The 27,936-nt window shown below is 41.4% G+C and overlaps 1 long non-coding RNA gene across 1 annotated transcript; it reads right to left on the reverse strand.

Annotated features, from left to right (window-relative positions):
* Positions 1-4,711: 4,711 nt before the first annotated feature.
* On the reverse strand, positions 4,712-27,904 carry LOC117082597. Its single transcript, XR_004436702.1, has 3 exons — positions 27,702-27,904; positions 5,379-5,471; positions 4,712-4,888 (listed from the first exon to the last, which is right to left on the reverse strand). It is a non-coding gene; the product is annotated as an uncharacterized LOC117082597 (long non-coding RNA).
* Positions 27,905-27,936: the final 32 nt, after the last annotated feature.

Genomic DNA, 27,936 nt, shown 5'->3' on the forward strand with positions numbered 1-27,936 from the left:
CACATCCTGTTGCTCAAGGCATTTCTTATGAAAGCACAATGGATAAAAAATAATAACAAACATTGTGCTTGCTTTACAGTTTATACACATTATCTCACATGAAAGCCACTCTGATTTTCTCTGTTTCCTGGGGAAGAATATTGAGGCAAAGAAGAATTAGGCAGCTTTCTCATCATTCTATAGAGGCCCTGAAGAAGGAAGAGAAAGCAATGTTTTCATATTGGTACAGACCAGTAGGAAAAGAAAAACCATCACTAAGTAGACATCTTATTTAAAAATCAGCAAATAAATAATCAGGGGAAATAAGTTCCACTTTGGGAGAAGCACATGAAAGGAAGTGTATCATTATTGTGATTCAACAAATCTTTCTTTCTTTATTTTGTGTTTGTTTGTTTGTGAGACAGCATCTCGCTCTGTCACCTAGGCTGGAGTGCAGTGGCACAATCACAGCTCACGGGAGCCTTGACCTCCTGGGTTGGAGCAATTCTCCCACCTCAGCGTCCCGAGTAGCTGAGATTACAGGCACACACCACCATGCCTAGCTAATGTTTTTTAATTTTAGTAGAGATGGGGGTCTCTCTACGTTGTCCAGGCTGGTCTTGAACTCCTGACCTCAAGCAATTCTCCCATCTCAGCCTCCCACAGTACTGAAATTACAGGGATGAAGAGATTACACCTTGTCTAGGAATTACATTTTGTGTTTTAAGAGCACAGAAAACAAATTAAGACATCATGCCAAACACAGTGTTTCATGCCTGTAATCCCAGCACTTTGGGAGGCTAAGGCATCAGGTCACCTAAGGTCAGGAGTTCAAGATCAGCCTGGTGAACATGGTGAAACCCCATCTCTACCAAAAATACAAAAATTAGCAGGGCATGGTTGTGCACACTTGTAGTCCCACTTACTCAGAAGGCTGAGGCAGGAGAATCGCTTGAAGCCGAGACGGAGGTAGCAGTGAGCTGAGATGGCACCACTGCACTCCAGCCTGGGCAGCAGAGAGAGACTCGATCTCAGAAAAAATAAATAAACAAATAAATAAAAATTAAGACATGATCCTGTCATTCATTTATTCATTCAGTGGATATTTGTTAAATGCCTACTCTGTGCCAGCACTGAATGAAAATAACACTTGACTTCCAGACAGAAGACCTAGATTTAAGACTGGCTTTGTTATTTAGTAGCTGTGTGGCCTCTCTTTGCCTCATTTTCTTTGCCTACACAGTAGTAATAACAATAAAACTGACCTCACAGGTTATTCTAGATATGAAAAGATAAAACACAGCCCCCAGCTTGCAGAAGGCTGCAGAAACACCATGGTGACATCTGGCTCAAACCCAGACTTAACAAATAAACTTCTCAATATTTGCCACATCAGAACACTTGACTGCTATGGCTTTGGGGCTATAAAATTAGGGGTGCTAAAAAAAAATCAGAGGCGGTGAAATACAAAGTAAGATACAAAGTAGGGAAGACAGTGGCAACATTTTTAGGCACAGAGAATTAGAGAGCCAAAAGGAACCTCACGGCTGGTCCAAGGCTCTCTCACTTTTCACTTTTCTTGTAAGGAGACAGCACAGACTTTGAAGACAAAAAGCTTTGGTTTTTTTTTTTTTTTTTTTTTTGGAGACAGAGTCTAGCTCTATTGCCTAGGCTGGAGTACAATGGCACAGTTTCGGCTCACTGCAGCCTCCGCCTCCCGGGTTCAAGTGATTCTCCTGCCTCAGCCTCCCGAGTAGCTGAGATTACAGGCATGCGCCACCACGTCTGGCTCATTTTTGTGTTTTTAGTAAAGACGAGGCTTCACCATGTTGGCCAGGCTGGTCTTGAACTCCTGAACTCAGGTGATCCGCCCACCTTGGCCTCCCAAAGTAGAGCCTTGGGTTCTAATCCTAGCTCCCACACTTTCTAGTTGTGTGGCTTTGTGTCCAGGACAACCCCTTTAGCCTCATTATGTCATTTAATGGGAATAATCACGACTACAACACAATTGTGTGGATTCAGTAAAACAGAGCATGAAAATTTGGAATGTAGTAAGCTAATAGTAAATGACATATTCCTTTTAAGTATTTAGATGTTTTTGAAATATTTTTGTTTTCTGGGATATTTTTACAGCCGGGAGAGAGTGGGGTGAGTTACATGGTAGCCAAAGAGAGAAAGATTGGAGTCCGGAGTAAAGACTGGTACAGAAAGAAAATGCCAGATCGAGTTCTGTTCCTTTTTCTGCTGGGAATTCTGACAAATCCAGGGAAAAGAATGGTACAGAAACTGAGTCATAACTCTGCTATAAGACTCTGCTATATTCTATGAGAAATAGAGTCAACTTTACTAACTTTACTGGGAGAGTATCCGTAATCTAAGCTAGCGGAGAAACTACAGCCAAGAAAAGCTGTGCTTTCCAGGGACAGGCAGCTAGTTATTGATGGAGCTGGAGTTCACGTGCACATCTTTTCAGGATACCAAGCTCTGTACAATCCATTTATTCATTCATTCAAAAATAAATAACGGCCACCACCCCAGTGCCGAGAGTCATAATCATGGGGTAATATACAAAACTCTGCTTACCAGAAATGTACAATAGCAAGCAATGGCCTCAGTGAAAATTACCCCAATCTAGAAACCCAAGGAGAACAAATCAGTGCTGCCTCTCCCTATTCATTACCCACTGTGGATTTCATACCAATCAGAAAAGATGCAGATGCTGGGAGAACACTGAGAAGCTAGGAGCAGCAATCTCTGCCAGCCACTTGTGACTTCCTGTTCTGTCTACTGTGCTTTGGGGAGGGACTTTCCTAGGTGGTATGCTAACCTATATTTTTCAAACAACTAGATTGTCTTCAAACCGAAACCTGCCAAAACAGAAGAAACATTTTAACAAAACCCAGTGAAAGTAGCATACACCTTTTTAAAAAAAAAAATCCACAAATGCGAAAAGTTTTTGGTAAACTTGAATACTCTACTACCAAATATTACATCCAATCCTGTTGTCTGAGAAATGTTTGAGGCCACACAGTAAGAATACCACATCCTAATGAGTAATGAGGGTTACGTAACAGCAGAGATAAGCAACACCGCCCGCAGATTGCATGAAAATGCTAATACCGACTTCTTGGCCACAATGTGAAATAAAAGGAAAGAACAAAACCTCCAAATATTACTCCCAATTGTTGCAGAAAACCATGCTTGGTTTGACTTGAGTGTTGATGATAGTTTTTCTAATTGGTCTTTGTTTGAAAGAGCACTTTTTTTTTCATTCACAGATCAGAGTGTTTAACAAGAATCTTAGGAAAGTGGATTGAATGAGAACAGAAACCACGGTTTGTGGACGATGGAACAAAAATTCTGGGAAAGGAAAAATCCTAGAGTCTTCCTCATTCAACTGCGACACAATTTCACAACGGAAAGTTCTTCAGTATGTCTAAGTTGAAACTCCCTTGCTGAGACATGACGGGGACAGCTCTTTAAGAGAGTAAGTGAAGATTGAAAGCAGGGACTCCCTGAAGCAATGCTCCTCTAACTACCCTCCTCAGAACACCAGCGACTTAAGATAATAATAATAACGATGAATTCCCTTGAACCCAAAATAAAACTTGGAAAGAAAAAAAAAAGAAAGTAGAGGGATCGGTGGGATAGGTGAAGATAGGAAGAGAGTAAAATATGCTATTTATATAAAATATTTTTTCCCAGTCAGTAGCTTATCTTTTCATTTTCTCAAAGACGTCTTTTGGGGAAAAATATTTGATTTTAGTAAAATGTTATTTTCTTTTTTGGTTGATGTCCTTGCATTCTATTTAATAAACCTTTGCCTTGAATCCCCCCTCAAAAAATAATAATCATAATGAACCTGTGGGGGGAAGGATTAACTATAATTAAATGAACTATAATTAAATGAGTTAAGTAAATACTATATTCCCACCTTAAAAGTTTGAAATGTACTCTTAGCATATGAAAATTTTTCAGAAGTCCAGTAGTAATGATACCCACGTAGCCTTGTTTATAAGCAGGGTCCTTTCCCCACCCCCATCCCCAGACACTTGTTCTTAGTTCTTGAAATTTCACTGCAAAATGCACATTGGGAGATGGTGCTTAAATCCCCAAGCCAGTGTCTTTATTTTATGATTAAGGAATTTAGAAAGACTGTAACTTGCAAACGTTTTGTATGGAAAAGTTATCAACCCCTCCTGAACAAAAATACCACCTTTTTGTGTGCTTTGAAATCGCAGGTCAATTCCCTTTTGCAGGGAAGAAGTCTCTCATTTTGTGCACTTGTCCCTAAAACACAGGAGCTGCTTAAAAATACTTCACCTACACTGGAAGCCTGTGATCCCAGCTGAAACCTAGGCCCATCTCAGATCACCCCCTTCAATCAGCCAGTGCCTGGTTGTGTAAGCTTGTGTGTGATTCCACCATTTACATACACTGGGTAGGTGTGAAGAGGCCTGGCACACAGCCATGTCAAGGCTAAAAGGAGCTGAGAGATCATCAGCCCTGATGGCTTCACTTTACAGCAGTAAGGGAACTGTGGCCTCAAGAGGGAAGTTAGTATCCCCTAAAAGACAGTTCATTCAAAGCCAAGCCAAGACTTACCTGAATCTCTCCTGACTGCCTCTCCCTGCTCCTCTGCATTCACCTTCCCCAGGGTTACGCAAACCTGCTCCCTGACCTGCAGACTAGAAAACTGGACTCGGCGGCAGAAGCCCTTGCTTACCTAAGAGTATGCAGAAGGCAATTTACTGTGAATGCTGAGTTGCTTTCTTCTAAGTGCAAAGGTGAAATGATTTCCACTCCTAACAGTTCTGGAAGAATAATGGGAGCGTGGAGAAACATTGTCTTCACCAGTGCCCCAACTCAGTCTTCCCTGTACAGATGCATCAAGTTCCAGGTAACTCTCCTGCGATGTGCATAAGGTTAAGGATTTAGCTAGAGATGAAAAGGATGTCATTTAAAAGCAAAAGCTAACTGAATAGGGCAAGCTATGAAGAATTCAGTACAAATGTCCTAGGAGCTTCCAGCTCTCTCTGTACGTGGCGGTAGATTTTAGCACTGAAATTTGATTTTTTTTCCACTTTGGGTTTTTATTGTATATCCATCACTTGACAAGGATTAGCTCCTTCTCTTCATTCACCCCTCTGGGAGCATTTAAATGATACTTTGTTCTTGAAAATGAGCATTTTTACTTTTAGCTATTGATTTCAGAGTTCTGTGAACTTTCCCTTGAAGTCATTTCCTCAGACCCCTCTACAAGCTCAGGGACTCTCATCCCTATTCCACGTAGGGTCACATTTCAACAGATCTTCTACCCTCCTGGTCCTCCTGGTGCCTGACCCCCAGGAAATAAGGAGCATGTTGCATTGAGATGGCCATTATGTATCTCCACTCACCAGAAACACCATCGCCAGGTGGCAGGGATACAGGATGACAAGAAAACAATCCCATCTTTCATTTCCCAGCTTCTGTCACCCTCACCCTCCAACCTGAAAACGGACCAGAAAAATCCAGTGAGGAAAGGTTTGAGAGCCTCTGTACCAAGGTGACAAGGAATCGCAAAGTCCCACTGTTGCCTGCCTGGAGAGAAAGGGTTCAAGTGAAAGAGAATAAATCGTATTCACCAAGCAAATCATTCAGCTTGACTGTTTAGGGCAATTCCCTTTTGATATTTTTGTTTTCTCTAAGCTTGGCCTAGCCTTTAAAAAAAAAAAAAGAACTGTCATTTCTATTCAATTAACTGCTTCCCCTTCTGACTTTAAATCAAGGGCAGTGTCTGTTCAATTTAATTACTTTCCAAGGAGCCTGTATGGTAAAGCAGCCACCACGAACGCAAAAGAGCCATATGGTGCTTTACAAGGCAAGAATTCGATATAATTTAAGGATATTCCCCTAACAGAAAATGCAATAAAGCTGATTTCCCCCTGCTGTTTTTCTAGCCACTTGACATATAATATGTTTGTAGGTCAAGATTTCAGCCGAACAATTCAAAGCAAGTAAAATGAGGAGAGCGTCATTTACCTATGGAAGGTTTACAGAAGGGAATCACTGAAGGCCTTGCTGTCCCAACTGTTCTGATTCTGCGTAAAAAGTGACCTTTTTATTTAAGGAGGGTGCTTATTTTTATGATGTACATGCGCAAAATTTTCTGATGTAATGGCATTAATAATTGCTTCACTTTTATACTGTTGGTAGGAACGTAAATTAGTTGAACCATTGTGGAAGACGATGTGGTGATTCCTCAAAGATCTAGAACCAGAAATACCATTTGACCCAGCAATCCCATTACTGGATATATACCCAAAGGAATATAAATCATTCTATTACAAAGATACATGCATGCATGTGTATCTTTATGCAGATATCCACAATAGGAAAGACATGGAATCAATCCAAATGCCCATCAACAATAGACTGGATAAAGAAAATGGGGTACATATACACCATGGAATACTATGCAGTCATAAAAAGGAATAAGATCATATCCTTTGTAGGGACATGGATGAAGCTGGAAGCCAGTATCCTCAGCAAACTAACACAAGAACAGAAAACCAAACACTGCATGTTCTCACCTATAAGTGGCAGCTGAACAATGAGAACACGTGGGCACAAGGAGGGGAACAACACACATTGGGTCCTGTCTGGGGGTGGGGTGGGAAGGGAGAGCATTAGGAAAAATAACTAATGCATGCCGGGCTTAACACCTAGGTGATGGGTTGATAGGTACAGCAAACCACCATGGCACACGTTTACCCATGTAACAAATCTGCACATCCTACACATGTACCCTAGGACTTAAAATAAAAATGTTTTAAAAGACTGGGGACCCAAATATCACTTTAAGTAATAAACAGAATATCTTTCGGTTTAAAAAAGAATTGCTTCAACATGACAAAACAAGAGTAAGCCAAAATTGTGATGCTGAAGGGGAAAAATGACAGAAACATAGCATTGCCAGGACACCAACACCCTAATTCTAGGCTTGACTTGGGCACCAGTGAGCTGTGGAACACGGAGGAGGCGGCTTTGCTTCTCTGTATCTGTGTTACCATCTGTGAAAAGGGTACCTCCATTAAATCAACACCAGGACCGTGTCTGTAACATTCATTAACACTATTGGATGGCAGCACGGCACCTACCAACTGCCAGTTACAGTCCGAAATGAAGCACTCCCTTCTCTCCAGCAGAAGAATCAGCAAGAGGACAGCTTCAAGCAATGACATAAGCCTAGAGTATCCACAAAGACATAACTTAGTGGTGGGATATCCACAAAGACATCCCACCTGAGATGGAGTTGCTTTTTTTTTTTTGACGGAGTTTCACTCTGTGGCCCAGCTCTGGGGTGTAGTGGCATGATCTCAGTTTACTGCAACCTCCAACTCCCCAGTTCAAGTGATTCTGCCACCTCAGCCTCCCAAGTAGCTGGGATTACTGGCACATGCCACCACACCCAGCTGATCTTTGTATTTTCAGTAGAAACGGGTTTTCACCATGTTGGCCAGGATGGTCTCAATCTCCTGACCTCGTGATCCACCTGCCTCGGCCTCCCAAAGGGCTGGGATTACAGGCGTGAGCCACCGCACCTGGCTGGAGTTGCTTTTTTTTTAATTAATGGCATCATAGGGTCCAGGAAAATGTGGTCAAAAGATGAAACGGAATGTTAAAGCAAAAGGAATTGCACTTTTAACGTGTTAATTTACATGGTGTAATCGGATATGCTGGGAATCAATATATTCTGTCCCTGGGTAAATTTTTTCATTTATGTACACTGTACATAATACGAAATTTGTATTACATAATTTGTAACAAGGTACATAACTTCACTCAAGTTACCTCTAGTCTTATGTAGACTCCCCACTTTGGTCTGTCTACATTACATAGCTACTTAAGATTATAGGAAGCAAGTGAGAATCCAAGAAATGTACCACGTGTTTAGTAGAAAACTCCCCTTGCAGTATACCAGCCAAAAATGATGGATTATCCAGTAAATCAAAAATTAATTAGGTAGTCTCAAATTACTCAGTAGGTCTTTCCCATATCTTCGTATCTTCATATACATTCACCCCGAATAAAAATGTCATCCTTTTATTCAAAGGATAATGATGTATTTTGTGAGTTCAACACAAAAGTGATCCGCTACTCAGATGTAAAATCCCAAGAGAGATTATGCTCTTTAGGCTTAGACTAAGTTTGAATTAATCAAAATCTTAGGCATGTTCTGTGTAATAATACACACATTTAATGTAAATGATCCAAAGGGAACCTTAATCTATGGATTATTAGTCTTCCCAGATCTGGAGTTCTGTCCATCATTTTTCCTTCATGTTGGTCTATGAGTGTCTGAATTTGATGCAAAGGCTGGGTAAACCATGCGCATGCCCATTTTCTGTGTGGCTGTGTTTTTAGCTCTCATTAGCCTTTGTTGGCCAGGCACTGTGGCTCACACCTATCATCCCAGCACTTCAGGAGACAAAAGTGGGTGGACTGCTTGAGCCCAGGAGTTCGAGACCAGCCTGGGTAACACAATGAGACTCTGTCTCTACAAAATGAAGACAAACTAGCCGGGCATCATGGTGCACATCTGTAGTCCTAGCTACTCAGGAGGCTGAGATGGGAGGATCACTTGAGTCCAGGAGGTCGAGGCTGCAGTGAGCCATGATTGCACCACTGCACTCCAGCCTGCAGGGGAAAAAAGCCTTGGTTTAACTCATTAAATGAAGACGAAGTAAGGGGCGTGAGATAGAGAGAAATCTTTCTAAAATGAATCAGTTGGGCTGGGCGAGGTGGCCCATGCCTGTAATCCCAGCACTTTGGGAGGCCGAGGCGGGTGGATCACCAGAGGTCAGGAGTTCGAGACTAGCATGGCCAACATGGCGAAACCCCATCTCTACTAAAAGTACAAAAATTAGCCAGGTGTGGTGCCAGGCGCCTGTAATCACAGCTACTCAGGTGGCTGAGGCAGGAAAATCACTTGAACCCGGGAGGTGGAGGCTGCAGTGAGCTGAGATCGTGCCACTGCACTCCAGCCTGGATGACAAGAGCGAGACTCCATCTCAAAAAGAAAAAAAAAAGAAATCAGTCAATAGTACAGCCTTCCAACAGAACCAGTAAATAATTTAAGACACTATCCAAACACCTCCTCAAAAAGATATTCTATTACCTACTGCAATTTTAAACAATTTTGATAATATAAAACAAAGTAGCAAATTTGAGTCTTTGTTGTTATTAGAAATAGGGTCTTGGCCGGGCGCGGTAATCAAGCCTGTAATCCCAGCACTTTGGGAGGCCGAGACGGGTGGATCACGAGGTCAGCAGATCGAGACCATCCTGGCTAACATGGTGAAACCCCGTCTCTACTAAAAAATACAAAAAACTAGCCGGGCGAGATGGCGGGCGCCTGTAGTCCCAGCTACTTGGGAGGCTGAGGCAGGAGAATGGCGTGAACCCGGGAGGCGGAGCTTGCAGTGAGCTGAGATCCGGCCACTGCACTCCAGCCTGGGCGGCAGAGCGAGACTCCGCCTCAAAAAAAAAAAAAAAAAAAAAAAAAGAAATAGGGTCTTGCTCTGTTGCCCAGACTGGAGTACAGTGGCACCATCATAGCTCACTACAGCCTCGAATTCTTTGGCTTAAGGGAGCCTCCCACTTCAGCCTCCAAAGCAGTTGGGACTGCAGGCTCACACAACCATACCTGACTAAATTATTTTTACTTTTTATAGAGACAGGGTCTCAATATATTGCCCACGCTGGTCTTAAACTCCTGGGCTCAAGCAATCCTCCCCACTTGGCCTCTCAAAGTCCTTGGATCACAAGTGTAAGCCACCTCACCTGGCCAAATTTGAGTCTTTTATACAATTATTGCCCATGAATGGCAGATAACTGTAATTTTTGTGTATGTGATTGCTCTAAATTCACAACATGTATTTAGGCTCTGTAAATCAAATATGGATTTTCTCTTTGCCTAAATGCATCAACCAAATGCCAGTGGAAAATTTCAACCAATCAATTAATCAAAAAAGTATCTTGGCAGTGCTGCTCTGGGCACTATCATATTTGGTCCATATGCAAGCAGGTTTATTATATATTTGAAGACATAGGACTAAAATACTTTATAAATTATACATATTCTACTCATAATGATATGCACCTATGACACAGTGCAAGAGTTTAGAAGGGAAAAAGAATAAGTGCATGTGAAAAGAGATCTCATGATGTGTGTTCATCCCATGGAAACTTTTTATTGTATATTTAATAGTTGTATGTTTTCACAGTTCTCACTTGTAGTCTTTTCAGTAATGACTTCTCAGCTATGTATTCTAAGTTCTTTAAGCTGCGCAATTAGTTACTTTGCAATGAAGACATCACCTTCACTGGACTAATGAATAGCCACAGAGAGTAAGGATATAGCTGAGTAAGACCTTTCTTTAGAGGGTAAGACTGTACAATAAAAGAGCTTACTCTTTCAAGTATCATATTTCCCAAATCATAACATCTTTTATTTATTTCCTATGCTATCCCTTCCTACTTTTATAAGATTTACCTAACAAAGTTAATGTTTGCAATGAGAGAGTCTGGTTTAATTAGACTGTGCTTCCAGGTAAGATGCAGTAGGAAACAAAAGAACACTGTTCCAGCTGCAACAACTTTCAGAAGCCAGATAAATCACTAAAACCATATTGTCCAAGACATCAGAAAGCTATGAAAGCAAAGGGGACTAACTGACCCCAACCCAAGACAGAAGAGCCCTTCCAAGTTCAGGGGGCAGTCACTGGCTGTTTTCTACCCTGGGAATGGTTGCCTATTCTGAGTGCAAGATGAGGCTCAACCTGGCCTAAATACAAGGACATTACTGTGAGAAAGAAAAACTGGAAAGCTGTTGGAGGTTGTGTGAGGCTGAAATGACAATTTGGAAACCTCACAAGTCCTAAGTGCACAATACTCCTTTCCCCTGTGGTTCACTTGCTGGTAGAGGGGCACATAGAATATTTGAAATCCTTAAAATAAGAGACAGAAATACATGAGAGGCCCTCAAAAAGTTCATGCAAGCTGTGTATTATGAAAAATCCGTGCATGAATTTCAAAAACATTTTGCAACAAAATATACTCATAGTAACTTGTTATACCATATCTAACAGGATCTAGATTCAGGGCCTAAGAAGGATGAGACATCAGTTTGAAAAGACCCCCTATCACATGAATTCTGCAAAAATTAAAGCGAGAACAAACATCAAACTGATGGCAAAGTTTGGGAAAAAGAATGGTGAAATCACTGCAGCTTTAAAAGCAGTTTGTGAATACAGTGTCCCAAATAAATTTTCAGTTTACAAACGGATAACTTGTTTTAAGAAGGGAGAAAGCAATGTTGAAGATGAAACCAGCAGCATCAGATCATCCACATCAATTTGCAAGGGAAAAGAATGCATCTTCTTTGTGCTCTAATTGAAGAGGACAGATAATTAAAAGCAGAAACAATAGCCAACACCACAGACATCTTAACTGGTTCTGCTTACACAATTCTGACTGAAAAATTAAAGTTGAGCAAACTTCCACTTAGTGGGTGCCAGAATTGTTACATCCAGCTCACCTGCATACAGGAGCAGGAGCTTTCAATGGAAATTTTAAACAAGTGGGATCAAGATCCTAAAGCATTTTGAAGATTTGTAACAAGAGGTGAAACATGGCTTTCCCAGTACCATCCTGAAGACAAAGCACAACCAAAGCTATCGCTACTGAGAAGTAGAAGTGGCTGAGTCAAAGCAAAAGCAGCCCAGCCAAGAGCAAAGATCATGGCAACAGTTTTTTGGGATGCTCAAGGTATTTCGCTTGTTAACTTTCCGGAGAGCCAAAATTGTAACACCTGCTTATTATGAGAGTGTTTTGAGAAAGTTAGCCAAAGCTTAACCAGAAAAATGCCCAGGAAACCTCCACCAGAGAGTCCTCCACCACAACAATGCTCTTGCTCATTTATCTCATCAAACAAGGGGAATTTTGTGAGAATTTCAATGAAAAGCATCAGGCATCCAACTTACAGTCCTGATTTGGCTCCTTGTGACTTTTGTGTGTTTGTTTGTTTGTTAGTCTTAAAAAAACACTTTAATGGAACTCATTTTTCTTCAACTAATAAGTGAAAAAAAGAGTGCATTGACTTGGTCAAATTCCCAGTACCTTTGGTCCTTTAGGGGAGGACGAATGGCTGATATCATTACTTACAAAAGTGTCTGAATCTGATGGAGCTTATGTTGAGAAATGAAGTTTACAGCTTTTATTTTTACCTTTTCATTCAATGTTTCCATCAACTACTTGAAGTCCCTTCAAAGTGTAGTGTCACAGTAATGGAAACACAAAGTTGCCATCAAGGAAGAGCATCTGCTGCAAAAACACAGCCAGTCTCTTTCATAGGTATTTGTCAAAGCTGGGAGAAGCAGGGGGCTACAGACTAGACAGCAAAATTCAAAACTGCTGAAAGGAAGACAAGTTACCCTGTAGTCCTGGCAGGCAGAAATGGGGAAGGCAGGGATCTGCCAGGCTAGCAACACAAAACTATACAGTGTCTCCTCCACCCAGGCAGAAATGGGGAAGGCAGGGATCTGCCAGGCTAGCAACACAAAACTATACAGTGTCTTCTCCACCCAGGCAGAAACGGGGAAGGCAGGGATCTGCCAGGCTAGCAACACAAAACTATACAGTGTCTTCTCCACCCTAAAATTATATTTTTTAATTTTATTCATTTATTTATTTTGAGACAGGGTCTCACTCCACCATCCAAGATGGAGTACAATGGCACGATTACAGCTCACTGCAGCCTCAACCTCCCATGCTCAAGCAATCCTCCCACTTCAGCCTCCTGAGTAATGGAAACTACAGGTACGTAACACCATGCCCAGCTAATGTTTTTATTATTTGTAGAGGTGGGGTTTTATTATGTTTCCCAGGCTGGTCTCAAACTCATGTACTCAAGGGATCCTACTGCCTCGGCATCCCAAAATGCTGGGATTACAGGTGTGAGCCACAGCACCTGGCCTAAAGCATTTTAAACCAGAGATAAACTGTTTGGCTAATGCCTTATCCCTGACTAAATCCTCAAAGAATAAATTCCTTCTGGGCCAAAGAAATACAAACTTTATTCTCTACTGTCCTTTTATGCACAGTGTCCAGCATAAAGTAAAAAGTTACATGACATGAGAAGAAGCAGAAAAATGGCTAATTATCAGAGGAAGAAAATAAACAGCCATTTGAAGCAACAGAGATGATCCACATGTTGGAACTAGCATTTTAAATAAATGCTGTTAATATGTTAAATAAAATAATATTTTATTCTATATAAAAAAGAATCAAAGGATGCTCTACAATTAAAAATTAAAATATCTGGAAGTAAGAATTCATTGGTTAGGTTTAACATCAAACTGGCAAGTTAGAACCCAGGATTGGCAAACTCAAAAACAGGTGAACTTAAAAATATTTTTTTAAAAAGTACACAGAGAAAAAAAAATAACAGAAAACAAAGGACACATGAGATATAGTCAAATGATCTAACAACTGTATAACTGCAACCTCAGAAACAGAAGAAAATGGGTAAAAAACAGTATTTGAAAGAATCACAACTGAAAATTTTCTAAAACTGAGGAAAGATGTCAATCTATAGAGTCAAACAGCTCAACAAATTCCAAGCAGGATAAATACAAAGAAAATCACACCCGAATTAATTGCTATGAGGTAAGATTTGAGCATCAATGTATTTTAAAGCTTCCTAGACAAATACTTCTGTACAGTCGGTGCTGAGAAACACTGGTCTGGGGAACGCCATATTTTAAAAGTATGCACAGTTTGTTTAATGTGTTATGTTTTCTAGGGAACATAAAAGGGAGCAAGTTGTAGCCTCTTTCTTCTTAAAATGCCCCTAATAGGAGTCAGAAAACAAGTTAAAAATCTCAGTTATCATCTCCATGCCACCATTCCACAACTTTTTTTTTTGAGATGGAGTCTCTCTCTGTTGCCCAGGCTGGAATGCAGTGGTACAATCTCAACTCACTGCAGCTTCTGCCTCCCGGGTCAAGCAATTCTCATATCTCAGCCTCCTGAGTCGCTGGAATTACAGGTGTGCACCACCACACCTGGCTAATTTTTGTATTTTTAGTAGAGACGGAGTTTTGTCATGTTGGCCAGGCTGGTCTTAAACTCTTGACCTCAAGTGATCCACCTGCCTTGGCCTCCCAAAATGCTGTGACCACAAGTGTGAGCCACTGTGTCTGGCCATTTTCACCATTTTTAAATCAACATCTTTCTCTCTATAATCTATTGATTGTCATGGAAAGAAAGGTGAAATGGTATAGAATAAATCTGGCTACAAGTTTTCTGATTGAAAAAATATATATTCAGAAAAATGCTGCAGGAAGGAAGGAGTACAAAATAGGCTTTATATAGCACTTGCTTTATAAAGGAGCCCTGTTACCTGACATGCATCTTCAGACAAGATACTAAAAGATCAAAAGAAGATAGATTTTTGTCCTGGGTGAAGACACTTGACAGTCAAGTCGACTAAAGCTTGTCTCTTAACTAGATAGAACAGCCAAAGCAAAGGAGAGTCTATGTGAGAACAAGACAGATGAATGACTAGAAAGAGAAGACAAATCCCAATGTGGCTTTGGACACCAGGTTTGCTACTGTCTCAGATTTGTGGTCCACTTCCAGAATAAGAATTTAGAGCTGAGAAAGACAGAGTTGTTTTTGTCAAGTCTGAACGTAAGATTAGATTAAATCATGACTAACAGCACTTAATAGTTGATGACAAAATTAGACATTTTGAGTTTAAGTTTATTTTGCATAATTATTATGCATTGTTCGTGTGTGTGTGTATGTGTGTGTGCGTGTGTGCTTAAAAAAAAAAAAAAAGGAACAGGCTGGGTGTGGTGGCTCAGGCCTGTAATCCCAGCACTTTGGGAGGCTGAGGTGGGCAGATCACTTGAGGTCAGGAGTTTGAGACCAGCCTGGGCAACCTGGTGAAAGCCCATCTCTACTAAAAAGTACCAAAAAATTTAGCTGGGTATGGCAGTGCATGCCTGTAGTCCCAGCTACTTGGGAGGCTGAGGCAGGAGAATTGCTTGAACCTGGGAACCTGGAAGGCGGAGGTTGCAGTGAACTGAGATCGTGCCCCTGCGCTCCAGCCTGGGTGATAAAGTGAGACTCCGACTCAAAAAACAAATAAAAAGAAAAAGAAGGAACAGAAATTGTGGCAATAAATGTAGACTATCCCAGACCTAGATCTACCAGGAGAATCTTCTTTTTGATTTTTCAAGACATGATCTCCCTGTCACCCAGGCTGACTTCAGTGGCACAATCACAGCTCACTGCAGCCTCCACCTCCTGGGCTCAAGTCATCCTCCCACCTCAGCCTCCTGAGTAACCAGGACCACAGGCATGCATATCACATCTGGCTAATTTTTTTATTTTTTGTAGAGACAGGGTCTCACTGTGTTGCCCAAGATGGTCTCAAACTCCTGGAAGTAAGCAATCCTCCTGTTCCAGCCTCCCAAAGTGCTGGGATTACAAGTTCGAGCCATCGTGCCTGGCCAAACAGGAGAATCTATACAAAGCAGGAGCACGTGCTCAAAAGCATCTCCCACATTCTGTTAACCCACTTTATTTGTCCTGGGCAATAGCCCACCAAATAGTAAATTTACCTAAATTTATAAAAGTGACCAAAATGAATGTGAAGTTGTTGCCCTTGTAATTACCAAATTTTAAAGTTCAAATAGTGAATCAGCAGAAGACAGATAGGGCATTTCCTGGTATAACCAGGTATAAACTCTCCACCAGGCAGTCTCAGAAAGCTCCTTGCCAGAGGCCTCTCCCTATGCACTCCCACTTCCCCCACCCATGGCCCACCCCCCACCTTCCACTGTGTCGAGCCTGCAGGAGCTGTCCCCACATTGGTCCAGCCATGGCTGTAACCTAATGCTGCACATTCTCATGGGAGACAGCTCTGCTTTGTAGCTGCCCACATGTTCTACACAATTGCAACAGGAGGTACCGCACTTCTCATCCATTTTTCATGGTGCATCAACTCCATGTGACAAAATAATTTGCTGCTGATGTGGGGTTTTATTACATTCCCCTTCCCAAGACGTATCCATTTTTTCTGGCTTCTAAATATTACTTCAGAGAATGTGCATTATACATGAAATCAGCCTTTCTTGCTTACACTATGTTTTTGCCATTTACCCTTCCATAAAACATATGATGATTACATTTAATCCTATCCTCAGGGCCACTACTTTACATTTCCTTTCAAAATTCTCAAAGTGACTCAAAGTTTGCTGGTGCTCCTGATCTGTGTAAGACCTTGGGCCGTCTTTGTCCTTGGCGCCCATTTCTGTATTCCACTATGCCCAGTCACTTTTGACCTACTGGTTCAAGTCCTTTACCTGTAGATTAATTCAAAAGACTACAAATACCACTGGAATCCCAAGCTTTTCGCTGCTAGTTATACTTGTGGAGTTTTTGTTTTGTTGTGTTTTGTTTTGGTTTCTTGCCACTCACTACAAAGTGGAAATCTGCACAAATTCCTTTTAATGCATTTTCTTTATCGCTCATCTTACGTAAGCCAGCTGCCTTCAACCTAGATACCAGCTGCCAGATGATTACAAATATAAAACAGGTTAATGTGTTCTCTTTGAAAGAAGAAAAGTATTTTTCTTTCTCTAGACCCACCATGTTTTTCTAGTGGCCAAGACACATGAGAAAGTTTCTCAATAAGAGGGTTTTGTATTAGAAATATCTATTTAGATCTCTATTTCTACACTACGCATGACACATGATTGGCCTTAGTCCATGGTGGATGAATGAACATGTGAGTCTTGAATGACATTCCCTGCAGTCTCACCACTGAATGTTATGTGACCAGCCATGAACCAGATGCCTGACCTTTAAGCAAGTCGGTGGCATCCTACAATGATCTTTGGCCCTTATATTTATGGGTTTGTTTGTTTGGTTCAAAACCGTAAAGACGCTAAGAGCTTCTTTGTCTAAGCTTTATATATAACCAAGGAATCTGCAGGAAAGGCAAGAACAGAAAGTTGGCATTTTGATTTTAAAAAATGGAAGGCACCTTGGATTTCTTCAAGGCAGAGAGCAGCTTGGGGTGAACACTTGGCTGCTATTCACATGTACCTGGATGGCCGGCCTCCTGCAGCCCCGCAGCGTCTCTGCATGCCATCCATCCTCAGGGGACAGGAAAACACAAGAAGCATCACTGTTGTCCCACACAGGTAATCATCAGGGCATGGACACTCCTCACTGTCCAGAGTCCATAACGAGCCACAACTCCACAAAACAGAATTACTCTTTACTGATTCTGATGCTAAAAACCCCTAGCCCTCCTGCCTCCCCTGAACCAAAATCATACAAATGTCTAGCAGCTTTTTACAGAAGCATTCAGGTGGCTGCAAGCTCTAGCACAGTTGTCCGGTTTGTGCATTGCACAAGGCAGCTGACACAGGGGAAAGTGCAGTCTGAGATCCAGCCTGTGTTTTGTTTCCCAAGCCCTGAGCCTTGGCACTGGCATGTGTCCACGTGGAAGAAGGGATGCTTTTTCCCCACACAAGGGTGTAGTCTCCTTGCCAAGTCATGTGCCTGGAGGCCCAAGGATGCCTAGGGGTGGCTCCTTGTTCTAAATTGACTGTCCGTCCAGAAGAGAACCTTGCTCTAGTTCACACACAAGTTCAGTACAGGCAAGCAGAAGCCTAGGATGATCATTCAAAGTGTGTGCATGTGGCCAGGCACGGTGGCTCACGCCTGTAATCTTAACATTTTGGGAGGCCGAGGTGGGCAGATCACTCAAGTTCCAGAGTTCAAAAACAGCCTTACCAACATGGTGAAACCTTGTCTCTAATAAAACTACAAAAAAATTAGCTGGGCATGATGATGGATGCCTGTAATCCCAGCTACTTGGGAGGCTGAGGCAGGAGAATCGCTTGAACCTGGGAGGCGGCTGTTGCAGTGAACTGACATCACAGCACTGCACTCCAGCCTGGGTGACAGAGTGAGACTCCATCAAAAAAAAAAAGTGTATGTGTGTGTGTGTGTGCATGTGTGTACATGCATGTGCATGCGTGTGTGCGTGCATGTGTGTGCACGTGTGTGTGTGCATGTATGTCACGGTGGGGGTGCTGCCCAGGGTCACTGTGCACGTGAGCCTGCCGCTTAATTCCTTTGTACTGTGTCAAGGGCACAGCCTTACTTTCTCAGCCTTGTCTTGGGTATCACACACACATGTTCTCAAGGTCATCAGAGAATATTCATGCCTTAACTCTCCTCTTTTTCTTTCCAGATTTCTCTTCTCATAAGCTCCACCCCATCTGAAGTCGCTTTTCCCCCGTGCCCCGAGAGGCACCAACTCTACCTGGAAAAGTATAAAGTGCTAAGACCCTGTTCCCTCCTTGCACCTCGCATATTCCAAAATTGCAGGCATTTGCTGAATGCCAGTGGCATTCTACTAGCAATCCACTGATGCATAATGAATTACCAAAACTTAGCAGCTTAAAACAGCAAACATTTTTCTCTCAAGGAACGTTTTCTCTGTGGGTCTAGAATCCAGAAGTGGCTAAGCTGGGTCACTCATGAGGGTGAAATCAAGCAGTCAACCAGGACACAGTTACATGACAATTCAACAGTGTCTTCCAAGCTCCCCCACATGGCATTGGCTCTAAGTTCCTCACTGGCTATTGGTTTGAGGCCTTAGTGTCTTCCCACCAAGGCCTATCCCTAGAGTGGCAGCTGCTTCCCCAGAAGCTGGGGATCCAACAGGGATGGAGAGGCAACGAGTGGAGAATGCTCAAGGTAGAAGCCCAAGTCTTTTATAACCTAATCTCAGAAGTGGCACATTACTTCTGCCAAACACTGTTGGTCTTGCAGACCAGGCCTGATACAACAGGCAGCAGGGGCCCCTGGGAGCCACCTTGAAGGCCGTCTACTACAGAGTCATTCTCAATCCACATCTGCTAGCTCACCAGAGCGGGAAGGCACAGACAGGCAGTGAGCACACATTCTTCAATAAGGTGTTCACAACACTGCGAAGCAAATTCCGGTTTTGTTCTCATTTTGTTTTGTTTGTTTGTTGCTTGTTTTAGAGATGGGGTCTCGCTCTGTCACCCAGGCTGGAGTATAGTAGCATGATCATAGCTGACTACAGCCTCGATTTCCCAGACTCAAACAATCCTCCTGCCTCAGCCTCCCAAGTAGCTGGGACTATAGACGTGCACTACCACATTCAGCTTGTTTTTGTTCTCATTTTTCAAATGAGAAAACGAAAACGAACTCTAGGAATGAAATCATTCATCCACAGACCCAAAACTAACAGTAGACAGAATCCATTCCATCCTTTCCCAAGGACAATGTCTCACTCTTTGGAGTATTTTTCTCTGCCCTCCTGCCCACCCTTGGTACATTTATCTGGGTTATCGTCCTACTCAAAATAGTTCCATCTTTCAACTGAATAGAGGAGAGGATCCCATCTCTTCATAATGGCATTTAAACTCTTCTACAGTTTTGCTACAACCTACCAATGACAATTCATCTTATGTGTCCACTTCACCTGGCCATGGTGCCCGGATATTCAGTCAAATAATATTCTGGATGTTTCTGGGACGGTGTTTTGGAGGGAGATTAATAGTTAAATCAGTGGACTTTGATTAAAGCAGATCACCTTCCCTAATGTGGGTGGGCCTCATCTTATCAGTTGAAGTCCAGAATAGAACAAAAAGACTGAACTTGCTCAAGCAAGAGGAGCTTCTCCACAGACACCTTCAGACTGCATCTGCAGCAGGAGCTCTCCCTGGTTTTCTAGCAGACAGCCTTCATGCTCAAATGACAGCTCTTCCCTGAGTCTCCAGTGTGCAGACCTCCCTCATCAGATTTTGGACTCACAAGACATCCACAATCACTTGAGCCAACACACACACTGACACACACACACAAACTCACACTCACACACATGTTCTCCAAGTTCTGCTTCTCCGAGAACTGTGGCTAATACACTCCTTTCTAGCCTTTCTTTTTACCATGATGCCCATCACCATCTCCTCAGCATCACAGTTGCTGCCCACATGCTCACACACATGGCCACAAGCATACACACCTACACTCTGGTTCACCCACTCAGGACACTCAGCGTTTTCCCAGCATGTCCTGCATCTTCCCATTTCCATATCTTTGCTCAAACAGCTACAACCTCTCTCATAAATGCCCTCACTCTTGCCCCCACCCAGTCTGTTCCACACCTATAATCTTGCTGCTCTTTGTCATACATCCTCCACTACAGCATTTATCACTGGGTTCTTCAGTATAAAAGTTAATGTTGGCTGGGCACAGTGGCTTGTGCCTGTAATCTCGGCACTTTGGGAGGCTGGGACAGGAGGATTGCTTGAACCCAGGAGTTTGAGACCAATCTGGGCAACATAGCAAGACCCAATCTCTAAAAAAAAATTCTTAATTAGCTGGGTGTGGTGGCCCATGAGTGTAGTCCCAGCTACTTGGGAGGCTGAGGCAGGAGGATTACTTGAGCCTTAGAGTTCAAGGTTGCAGTGAGCTGTGGTCACACCACAGCACCCCAGCCTGGTCAATAGAGTAAGACCCTGTCTGTAAAAATAAAACTTTTTAAAAAGTTGTAATGCCTATCTCCAATACTAGATTTGGAGCTTCCAGAGGGCAGGAACGATGCCATTCATCTCTTCAGCACACCCCAGTCACAAGTATAGCACGTTACTTGCAAGGGCTAAGTATCGATAAATATTTTCAGAACTGAACTCTTCATCAGTACTTACTAGGTGTTGAAATCTATGAATCATATCTCAATGTATCCAGGGCAAAAATTACACACACACACACACACACATATAGTACCTACATATATAAAGTTACCTCTATATATATACACACATATATAAAGTTTTATATATATATATGTATACATATACGTATAGAGTGGGACAGATATGCTAATAAGTATTTTTGAAATAAGAGAGTAAAAGCTCTGGGAGAGGTATTATGTCCTATAATTTTCACTATTTAAAAATGAAATGGGTACACGCTGGAAACATGGTGTACTGGTCTCCTCAAATGACCCCCTTGCTGAAAACAACTAAAATTCTGCATGAAAAGAAATGTCATCTCCTTAAAAGAATCAATGAGCTGGCAAATCTGTATGGGGTAAAAGATATGGGAGATGAAGGCCAGGACCTGCCCAAGGTGGGCACTTTCTTATCTACAGATTAAAACTCAGAGGGTTATACTCTCATTGCAACAATGAGCCAGAAATAAATTCCCCCTAAAGGTCTACAAGAGGGGATAACAACCTTTTCCCCAGAGCAGAGGCTAGGGAGAATGGGAATACCAGATCCTGAGTTCTCATGACAGGCTAGCCCCAATGTGGATTTGTAGTTTGAATTTATTGTATCTAAATATTGAGACAGAGAGAGAGGAATAAATTTTTTTAAATATCTCATATTGAGAATGTATTTAAAGTAATCCCAAGATCAATAAAGCACAGTAAGCATATATAAATACTCTCTGAAGAGACTCTCTTTCACTCCCCACATCAAAGAATTACCAAAAATAAGATTCCATGGATCATGAGCAGCTCAGAGGGAAACAGTCACTAAACACTTGATGGAGAAACAGAAGGCACAGCAGTCAGAAGACAAAGACCATGGAAGTTTTCAGATACTGCAATTATCAGAAGCAGAATATTAAATAATTAAGTTTACTATGTCTAATTAAGAAAGGACAAAATTGAAAATATTTGGAGGGCCTAAAAATGTATAAAGAATTATTACACAGATTTGAATAATTAAATAAACCTGTTAGAAATAAAAATAAGAATAATTAAGATTAAATCAAAAGACAGGTATAAGAACGGAGTAGACACAGGTGAAGAAAGAATTAATGAACTGAAAGATGATTCTGAAGAAATTATTCAGACTGAAGCAAGAGAGATAAAGTTACAGAGACAAGAAAGAGAGAATAAGAAAGATGAGGATAAGATAGAGGACTAATAATGTTCCCAATTTTTAGGGTCTAATCAGAGTCCTAGAGGAAGAAAGAAAAGTAATGTAGAAGACACAATATTTAAAAGAGACAATTGAGAAGAACTTTGCAGAACTGATAAAAGACATCACTCCAATTGAAGAAGACAAGTGAATCTAAAGCAAGATACATAAAAATAATTCCACAGCTACACATATCATAGTGAATACGCAAAATATCAAAGAAAAAAGATTTTTAAGGTAGCCAAAAAGAAATGATAGATAATCCTCAAAGGAGTGACAAAGCAACAGCTAGCTTCTCAACTGCAGCAAGAGAAGACATTGAAATTACATCCTTGATGTGCTGGGGAAAAAGAAAAAGACTATTAAATTAGAATTCTATACCCAGCAAAAATATCATCCAAGAATGAGGACAAAACAAACACATTTTCAGACATGCAAAACCAGAGAGTTTGCCACCAACAGACCCACAAAAAAAATTCTAAAGGTTGTACTTCAGGAAAAAGAAAAGTAATTCCAGACTACAAGAAAGAATCTCTAAGCTTCAAGATAGAATATATTATAATGTGGGAAATCAAAACTAAGATGACACCAGGCAATTAAAATGTCCTGAGAGGTATAAAAAATAGAATTAAAATGCAAGACAATGATATCAGATAAATTAGGAGAAATATAATTGCAGTTGCTGTGTTCTAAGGTTCTTGTAACTCTGAGAGGAAAATGAAGATATCATTTAACTTACACATTGTTAAACTAATAAGCACATTTTAATTTCTAGGCTAGTGACAAAATGGAAATAACATATACAAATTCCAAGTAGAGGAAAAAAATAGAATGAGAAAAAGGCAAGAAATAAGAGAAAGAAGGGACAAATAGAAAATAAAAAATACTATAAAAGATTTAAATACATATACATGGGCAATTACATTTATAATTCATAGACTGAATGCTTCTCATTAAAAGGCAAAGATTGGTATACCAGTGATATGATTTGGCTCTGTGTCCCCAGTCAAATCTTACCTTGAATTGTAATAACCCCCATGTGTCAAGGGCAGGGCCAGGTGGAGATAATTGAATCATGGCAACAATTTCCCCCATACTGTTCCCGTGGCACTGAATAAGTCTCATGAGATCTGATGGGTTTATAAATGGGAGTTCACCTACACAAGCTGTCTTGCCTGCTGCCATGTAAGACATGTCTTGCTTCCCCTTTGCCTTCCACCATGATTGTGAGGCCTCCCAGCCATGTGGAACTGTGAGTCCATTAAACCTCTTTCCTTTATAAATTACCCTGTCTCTTATATGTCTTTATTAGCACATGAGAACAGACTAATAAAAGCAGATAAAATGAAATTAAATTTGACAATAAGCCATTTGCAAACAGCACATCTAAAACAAGATATAGAGAGGTGAAAAATAAAGGGATGGAAAAGAAAATGCATTTAAGTATTGGCCAAAAGCAAAGTATATGGTATAAGATATATTAATCTCAACTATGTAATTTTTAAAAGATCTCTTCATAAATATGAGAAAATAAAGTCACAAAGAAGATATAACAATTGCATATCTGTTTGTACCTCATAGCACAGTCTTAAAATACATAATGCAAAAACTGGTAAAATTATAAGAAAAAACAATCCAGAATCATAGTGAAAGATTTTTCACACAACTCATTCAATAACTCATTCAATAACTGACATATCTAGCACATAAAAATAAGAATGAATAAGAAAGTTTTGAACAACATAATCAACAAGTCTTACCTAATAGACACATGTAGGATGCTTTACCCAGTTACCACGGAACACATGTTCTTTGCAAACTTGTGCACAGATTGACCACATGCTGAACTATAAAGCAAGTTTCAACAAGTTTCAAAGATTATCATAGAGATTTGCATTATCTCACCACAATGTAATTAAGCTACAAGTCAAAAATGAAAAGTTAACCAGAAAACTCTTGGGTATTTGGAAATTAAGAAATATACTATACACAAATGCCAATTCCAGGTTGATTAAAATACCTAAATTTATAAGGCAAAACAACACAACTCATAAAAGGAGAAATAGGCAAATATCTTAATGACCTCAAGGTAAATAATACTTTTTAAAACACAACATATAAAAACAAACCATAAAAAATACAGTTGTTAAATTCAACCACACTGCAGTGAAGAACTTCATCAGAAGACACTATAAAGAGTGAAAAGACTAAAAATAAAGATCTTTGAAATATCAGCTAGGCACAGTGGCTCATGCCTGTAATCCCAATACTTTGGGAGGCTGAGGCTGGCAGATCGCTTGAGCCCAGAGTTTGAGACCAGTCTGGGCAACATGACGAAACCCCATCTCTACAAAAAATACAAAAATCAGTCAGGCATGGTGGCACACACCTGTAGTCCCAGCTACTCAGGAGAATAATTTGAAAATAATTTGTGCCTGGGAGGCAGAGGTTGCAGTGAACCAAGATCATGCCACTGCACTCCAGCCTGGGCAACAGAGCGAGACCCTGTCTCAGCAAATAAAATAAATTTTACATAATTTCCATGTGTCCTGAAATATTCTCAAAAAAAAAAAAAAAAAAAAACACGATAGGCACTACCATGAGAAAGGTGATATGGTTAGAAACAGGGAGGAGGAGTGAGAAGCAATAAAGGTGTAGATAAGCTCTGAAGTCTTAGTCAACAGGATCTGCTGACAGTTTGAATGTGGATGTGGAAGAAAGAAAAAAGTCAAGGATAACTCCATGATTTTTGACTTAGGCAAAGGTAAAATTAGCATCCATCAAGGAGCCATGAAGGGGGCCACAGCTGGGGTGTGCTTGGAGGAGTTAGCCTTGGATAGAAGTTTGTGACTATTGTGAGACACTCAAGTAGAGAAGTCGAGCTGGCAACTGAATGTATGAGTGTGGAGTTCGTGAGACAGATCTGTGCTAGGGGTATAAATGACTTTTGGCCCAGGAAATGAAAATAGTAGCATTTCCGTGAACTGAGACTGGGAAGGCTGTAGTGGGAGTAGGTTTGGAGAGGTGATCATTTGGATGTCAGTTTTAGACAGGTTAAATTTGAAAACCCAAGTGGGAATCTTGAGGAAGCAGGTCAAAATATGAGTTTAGAGTTCAAAAGAAAGGTCCAGTCTGGAATCGTAAATTTTGGAGTCACCAGTGTCTAGATGATGCTTAAGTGCATAAGGCAAGATGAATCACTAACACACAAGTATGGATAGAGAACATAAGGGGCTGGGTGCAGTGGCTCACACCTGTAATCCCAGCACTTTGGGAGGCTGAGGTGGACGGATCACTTGAGGTCAGGAGTTTGAGACCCTGGCCAACATGCTGAAACCCTGTCTCTACTAAAAATACAAAAATTAGCCAGGTATGGTGGTGGGTGCCTATAATCCCAGCTACTCAGGAGGCGGAGGCATGAGAATCACTTGAACTTGGGAAGTGGAGGTTTCAGTGAGCCGAGATCACACTGTTGCACCCTAGCCTGGGTGACAAAGCAAGACTCCGCCTCAAAAAAAAAAAAAAAAAAAAGGGAGAGAGAGAACAGAAGGGGCCGAAGAGAAGAGGCTTAGGGCATTCCAACATGAAGCAGCCAGGGAGGTGGGATAGGGGGAGAGCCAGAGCAGGACGCCATGCGAGAGGCCAAGAGTAAAAGCATGTCCAGGAGTGATCCACTGTGCCAAAAGCTGTCTGCCATGACGAAAATATCTTCACAACAATTACAAAATAGTTGGTGCAAGTCACTGAAGCCAACAGCAAATATTAAAATCCCAAACCTACGCTATTTCATTCATTTTTTTTTTTTTTTTTTGAGACGGAGTCTTGCTCTGTCGCCCAGCCTGGAGTGCAGTGGCCGGATCCCAGCTCACTGCAAGCCCCGTCTCCCGGGTTTACACCATTCTCCTGCCTCACCCTCCCGAGTAGCTGGGACTACAGGTGCCCGCCACCTCACCCGGCTAGTTTTTTGTATTTTTTAGTAGAGACGGGGTTTCACCGTGTTAGCCAGGATGGTCTCGATCTCCTGACCTTATTTCATTCATTTTTTTAAGTTTTAGTTTAAGTTCAGGGGTACAAGTACAGGTTTGTTAGGTAAACTTTTATCATGGAGGTTTGTTGTACAGATTATTTCATCACACAGGTATTAAGCCTAGTACCCATTAGTTATTTTTCCTGATCCTCTCCTTCCTCCCACCTTCTACTCTCCAACAGGCCCGTGTGTGTTGTTCCCCTCTGTGTGCCCATGTGTTCTCATCATTTAGCTCCCACTTATAAGGGAAAACATGCAATATTGGGTTTTCTGTTTCTGTGTTAGTTTGCTAAGAATAATGGCCTCTAGTTTCATCCATGTTTCTGCAGAGGACATAATCTCATTCTTTTTTATGGCTGCATAGTATTCCATGATATATATGTACTACATTTTTTATCCAGTCTATCGATTAGCATTTAGTTTGCTATTGTGAATAATGCTGCAATGAACACATGTGTGCATGTGTCTTTATAATAGAATGATTTATATTCCTTTGGGTATATACATTCTTTACATTGAACTTCTTATTCTCATTCTTAATGATTCCATAATGTCCACTGCTCTGTAAAAGTTGGTTCAGTATTTAAATATAAATCAAATCAATCAAACACCCAGAGTGATTAACAGAGAACAATTAAGGTTGCCAAGCACCAAAAAGATACAGATACTGTCCAAAGGCCTGAACCGAGAGGACACAAAAGGAAGGGAATTGCAAACTACTTGTTGAAAAAACGTCTCCTATTCGTCTGTTTAGCATCCACTTGATGGTGAATGTACTCTCCTTTGAGAAGATTTTAACATTGCATTTCAGTAGGAATACTCTTTAAAGCAGCATTAATATCTATGATTGGCCGGGCGCGGTGGCTCAAGCCTGTAATTCCAGCACTTTGGGAGGCCCAGACGGGAGGATCACGAGGTCAGGAGATCGAGACCATCCTGGCTAATACAGTGAAACCCCGTCTCTACTAAAAAATACAAAAAACTAGCCGGGCAACAAGGCGGGCGCCTGTAGTCCCAGCTACTCGGGAGGCTGAGGCAGGAGAATGGCGTGAACCTGGGAGGCGGAGCTTGCAGTGAGCTGAGATCCGGCCACTGCACTCCAGCCTGGGCGGCAGAGCAAGACTCCGTCTCAAAAAAAAAAAAAAAATACCTATGATTGAGGAAGACCTTTTTCAGAAATGCCCAGAGCAATGAACCATTGTCTCTCTTCTCCCTAAGAGTCTCCCCTCCTCCCCATCTTCTGTCCCAGAGAGTATTTTCTCAAGCCAGCTTAGGGAGCAGGACTGCGCTACCTTGACAAAAATATTCCATTACCTTTAAGTGACCTTTCTCTGAGACTTGGAAATGGAGTGCTTCAACTGTAGGTCAGGCACAGGATGACTTTACTAGCGCTCCCTGAAAGACAGGGCTGATGAATGGCATTTGAACCTTGTTTCCCTAATCCTTCAGGCAGAATTAGAGGCTCTCCATAAGGGTAATCCTGAATGATTCATGATGCCTGCTTCAGCACAATCACACATCATAGAAATACAAATTGACAGTTCGCACACATTGGCCTCATGGTGATATTTACTTAAAATCCTCTCAAGTACACTCCCAATGACTGCTGTGGGGACAGTTCTCTCTAGTAGGCTCACAAACAAAGAAGCACTTACTTACCATAGCCGGCCACCAGACTTGCAGGTGCACGGGAGCCTTTGGAATATTCTGCTCTCTTTGTGCCACTTGGCACTTACCTCCCATTGGTTCAGGCAATTGGTTTGTTGGTTGATTGCGAGGATAATCCTTTAAAAAACAAAGAAACAAAAAGGGTAGTAAAACAGAGACCTTTGGATAACCCCTTTGGCTTGTCCTGGAGTTTAAGTTGGACCAAAAAAATCAAGGCAATGA

This window comes from Trachypithecus francoisi, unplaced genomic scaffold (genome assembly GCF_009764315.1).
Source record: "Trachypithecus francoisi isolate TF-2019V2 unplaced genomic scaffold, Tfra_2.0 Lachesis_group9, whole genome shotgun sequence".
NCBI lineage: Eukaryota > Metazoa > Chordata > Mammalia > Primates > Cercopithecidae > Trachypithecus > Trachypithecus francoisi.